Genomic DNA, 5,192 nt, shown 5'->3' on the forward strand with positions numbered 1-5,192 from the left:
ATTCTTACTATGTGCAGGTCACTACTTGACGATTTTGGAGGGCCACCTGTCCAACATATAGAAGCCAACATTGTAGCTCATATTTTGTCCAAATATGATTGTTCTAGTAGTGCTACTACTATTCTGTCACACTTTACTTTTACCGCCTTCACTTCTGTGTAACTACTATATCCTTCAAATCAAACTATGAGGAGAAGAGTCACATCTTGTAACCGTTCGTGATAAATGAAATAACATCTAATTACGCAAAAAAAGAAAAGAAAAAAGCATGCAACCTAATAGGACATTTATGAGCTTTTATCAGAGAATTAATAAAAGTTTCCTATATTTATGTTCATATGTGTGCTTTAATTTTGCTTCTTTTACTTTCACTGGTTAAGTTTATACCAAAAAGTTGAAGAAATATATAACTAAAGTACATAAAGGATGATGTCTTTTGTTTAAGTAGAAAAAAAATCAAGCATCCTTATTTTGTTTTTTTACTGTTGAATTGTGTGATCACATTGCATAAAAGCTAAAGCTGTGGGAGAGAAAACATGTTTATTTATTTATTCATTTTAGATTTTCAATACGTCATCTTACATGTTAATCTTATTCTTGTACGTGGGACAAATACATAAAAATTATTTTTGAGAATAGATAATAGCGAGGCTTGACTCTAAATTCTAATATGTTCTGATGCATAAAAAATTTAAGCTATTAAAGAGAAATAAATTTATTTATTTTATCTTCTTATTTAACATTCATAAAAGTAAATCTTGCTAGTATTAGTGATTGCGTGTTGAACCCTATAGGTTAAGGATTTTGAGGAGGGGCCCCATAATTCAGCTAGACTTTGAATCAACGATTTAGGGTGTGTTTGGTATGGAGGAAAATACTTTTTGGAAAATCTTTTTCAAACTTCCACAATTGGTTGGTGTAAATGTTTTCAAAAATAAGTTCTTTAAAAGCATGTTCCTTAAAAATTCGTAAAACGATTTCCTGATAGGAGTAAGGAAAACAAGCTTCATAAGTGACATTTCACGTTGGTTGCTTCCTTACGCCCAACACCCCATCTCACCCCCACCGCTCAGCCACCTTACCTCTCACTACTTCCACACTCACTCCGACAGTATTTGACTAGAGTATATATTTAAATGAAATGATATTTTCTGTTTACTCACTAAAAAATCAAAAAATAAGTAAGAGTACTACAACTTTTTCGAAAAAACATTTTAGGTGATTTTTTTTTCTTCGTGCTAAACACAACCTTACACAAGACAACTAGTCATCTGCTTAAGACTAATTTGCTTTTTGAATCTTGCTAAGTTCAATATTGTTGAAGATAAATTAGCTTGTATGGAACATTGAATAGAGATCCCCTGTTTATGTATAATTTCATTAGTCAAAATCTCATCTGAAATCACAATACCATCCGTCCATATGGCCGTCCTAAAAAGGAAAACTTGACCGTGTGATTGGTTTAGTAGGCAGCAATCAGCAAAAGTTGATCTCCCTTCACTTGTTGTGGTTAGAGATTAAAGCAGGAATGATATATGATGTTTACTTTTATATTGATTTGAGATGTCGTCCTTTGTCTGGGGTGCTAAGTCACTCAGAGTGTTGTGATAAATTGCCTATTTTTCACATCGAGTGATGCTAATTCTTTTCTTTAGAGTCGTTCAGTATGGACAAACATAAATAATTTTCGTATAAAAATTTGGTACTATTGTCTTATTTTTTATTTGGTTACTGATTCCAGAATAAGTTATACCAATATTAGAAATTATACTGAGATAAGTTATTCCTGTCAGATGGTGGAATAATAGTATCCCGATTAGTTATCTCTGGATAAATAATGAAAGTGACAAAAATACCCTCGAGGTCCCTCAAATCCTTTTTTTACTAAAAATAAGGTGGTAACAAACAATTTCTTCTTAGCAATTATGTAATGCATGCTATTTTTAATACAATAAACTAAACAGTCAATAAAAAATTATACGAACATAACTAATTCCAAGATAATTAATCCACATGACTTTTCTCCAAATCAAACGACCCCATCACTTGCGTCATTCACTTGTCCACTCTCAATCAACTAGCAACATAGAAGAAATTTACATGCTCTGGTTTGTCTTTAATCTTTCACAAGAGACAGAGCATAGGCTAATCACTGTGACTTTGATAAGCAAAAAACAGTTTCGAGATTTGCTCACATAGGAAATTAGATTGTAAAGGATGAATCTTTTGAGTTAACATGACATAAAAATATTACTCCAGTAGTAAGATATTGCTGGAACACATTTAGTTTGTGATAGATCTGTCATTTCCCAACAGCTTTGCCTTTAATTTGCTCACCAAAGAAAGGAAAAAAAAAAGGCTTAATGCATATGCAGGCCCCTGAAATTGCCCATTTTTTCCATTTTGGCATGTTAACTAAGTGTTATTCCCATTGAACCCCTGAACTTGGCCTTAAGTGTGTCAATCAAACACAATCCAACTTACATAACATATGTGGTGAGTTTCATTTTCTTTAGCCTTACGCATGAACGTCAATTGCATCTTACATGAAAGATTCAACCAATTAAAATTCCCTACACATTTTAATTATACACATCATTAAAATATACGTATAACGACCTATTTTTAAGAACCAAGCAATTCAGCAACCAGAAATTGAAGACCAGCCTTTTGAGATTGATTTTGAAGCTTTTTTGAGATTCTCGAATAACATAATAGGATCTGGTGTTGCTTAATATTTTTGGCTTATTATTTTCCAATTTTGGTTTCTTATTTCAGTTTTCAGTTTTAGTTTTTAATTTTGATTTCTTATTTTTTAGCTTTGTTATTTGATTGGTTTAAGTGATGCTTCTTCACTTGTATAAGGCAGGAGCACACTTCTTCCTATCTAATGTGTATAATTAAAATGAGTGCAGTGTTTTAAATTGGTTGAATTTTTCACATAGGATGTGATTGACATTCACGCGCAAGGCTAAAGAAAATGAAACTCACCATATATGTTACTAGGTAAGTTGGATTGTATTTGATAGACACATTTGAGGCCAAGTTCAGGGGTTCAATAGGAACAACACTTAGTTGAGCTGCCAAAATGAAAAAAAGGAACAAGTTTAGGGGGCTGCATATGCATTAAGCCAAAAAAGAACTTGTCAAGAGTCTGCAGCTGGTAGATAACTCACTATAGTGTTAAAAATTAGCGCATCTTATTTTTTCGTTTACTGTTTACTTGTGTTTCTTTTACTGAGTCAAATAATTCAGTTCCTGTTATAAATATCCCAAGTAGTGGATATCCATTAAGTTATAAATATCCCAAAATATCTCAAAATATCCCATGTCCTGTTGCTCCTATAAATAGGATGCACAAATGCAATGTTGAAAGTGCAGAAGTAATATAATCTGAAATCTCTCTACATATTCTCTCTACATATTTCTTCTGTGTATTTACTTCATAGTTTTATTTTATAACACGTTATCAGCACGAGCCTCAGCCATCTTGAGCAAATACTTTGAAAGCCTCGAAGGTGCAATTCTTGGAATTACACTGAGTACAAGTCGTTGCCTCCTGAAGATAAAGTAAAGGACTTGCAGTACTTATTTAGTCTAAACAGTTCAGGTAACATGTTCCAAGTATTTTTCTATCTTTGTTTTGATGGTTGATTGTTGTTGACTTTAACAACTATGAAAATTTTAAACTGATTTTTGGGAGAAGCTCACCATCAACGTAGTAAGAAACATGACCTTTCTTTTTTTAAATATTACTATGGAATATAGCACTTCGGCCTCTTTTTGCCAAAATATCTTGAAACAAACGTTGCTGAAGGCCTTATGCCAATATTCTACTGGAAGGTTAGTTCGCAAATATGAATTGATTAAATGAGTTTATATCCGTGAACACCAGAAGTGGTAATATTTTTACGGGCTTATTGTGTTTATGATTGAAGATGTGTTAGAGAAAAATTCTCCACATTATATGTATGCCTCGATTTGCTCCTGAAGTAGTAATATCTTAAAAGAGGCTATAAGCTATCACGATTTGATACGCTTAAGGCTCGTTCAGATAATTATGTTTTATTCCTGAAGAATTAAAACTTTTGATAAATGTTATAAATATAGATCCATTCCCTGAAGTGAATGTGATAATATGTAGTAAAGCCTATAAATATAAACATGCATTTGATTGTGAAAATATCATGATCCATCTCCAGAAGAGGTAGAATAATTGAGAAGAAATATTCTGAATATTATATGTTTTATTCCCGAAGTGGTAAAACTTGAAACTTTATTCCCGAAGTGGTAAGCTTGAAACTTTACTCCCGAAGCAGTAAAACTGTGAAACTTTACTCCTGAAGCAGAAAGGATTACCAAAATATCTGAGAAATACTCTGAAGCAATGTTTTCTTGTGTTTGAGCAAAATAACGAGCTATTGATGAGCGTCGTATTTCAAGCACATTTAAATAATCAGGTTTCATTCCCCGAAGTGAATGAACAAATACCACAACTTATCTCCTGGAGGGATAAAATACAAGGAATGTAGATGTTATATTCTGGTGGTATGAAATTCAGACATTGCTACATGTACCTGTCGTACGTCGAAACATATTTCTAAGGCAAAAGGAAGTAGAGTAGAATGTTTTCTCCTATAACCACATTAATACATTATGGTTAGTTGTTATTGATTTCCTTGAAGGAAATAACAATTAATATATTTCTTTATGAAGGATTTGATTATTATGTGTTTGAGCTTAGATACAAAATACTCAGTTAATGATGAATCTCCCTGAAAGAGATGTTTGAAATATTGAAGTTTAGAATTCAATGTTTATTTCGTGACACCAGTAGTGTCGAAATTTGCTTTAATGGTACCAGAAGTATTTAAGAAATATTTGGTAATAGAAATTAATGATCAAAGGCTCCAGAAGAGCTAATTATTTATTTACAAGTATCATGACACTAGCAGTGTCCAAATAATATATGATTATGGTGAACAAATTGATGTCTCTCGAAGAGCTTATATATGATAGTACCATTCATCTCAAATCATAATTATTTCGATCGAAAAATAAATTATAATAAACCTGAAGTTTACTAGCGAGAAAAATGGTCATCATATTGAGACTACAGATGATTGGAAGATTGAATATCTCCAACTTATTACGGGTAGGGTCACGTGTGTAAAGCGTTACCCGAGCATGAT

The sequence above is a fragment of the Lycium barbarum genome, chromosome 8 (assembly GCF_019175385.1).
Source record: "Lycium barbarum isolate Lr01 chromosome 8, ASM1917538v2, whole genome shotgun sequence".
In the NCBI taxonomy this organism is placed as follows: domain Eukaryota; kingdom Viridiplantae; phylum Streptophyta; class Magnoliopsida; order Solanales; family Solanaceae; genus Lycium; species Lycium barbarum.